Raw genomic sequence first — 328 nt, forward strand, 5'->3', positions numbered from 1 at the left:
CACATCCAACGCTGCACAGACCAGCACAAGGTGAAAGCTCAAGACAAACTTGTGGAGCAAGAAACAAAGGAACAAGTTGACAAGCTCCAAGAAGCCCTTGCAGTTGCGGAACGTGACAAGCAGAATTAAAGACTGTCCAATGTCACCTGGTAAACCAACTAGAAAATGCCAATTCTGACATTAAAGATAAGAACTTTAAAATCAATGCTCTGGAAGACCATTTGAAATGGTACAGCACTGAAATGGACCATCTAAACCAACAATTAGACGATGCCAACGGCAAGCTCTACATGGTCAGAAATGAACTTAAACATGTTCACACCCAGAA

The sequence above is a fragment of the Megalobrama amblycephala genome, linkage group LG17, assembly GCF_018812025.1.
Source record: "Megalobrama amblycephala isolate DHTTF-2021 linkage group LG17, ASM1881202v1, whole genome shotgun sequence".
NCBI classification, from domain to species: domain Eukaryota; kingdom Metazoa; phylum Chordata; class Actinopteri; order Cypriniformes; family Xenocyprididae; genus Megalobrama; species Megalobrama amblycephala.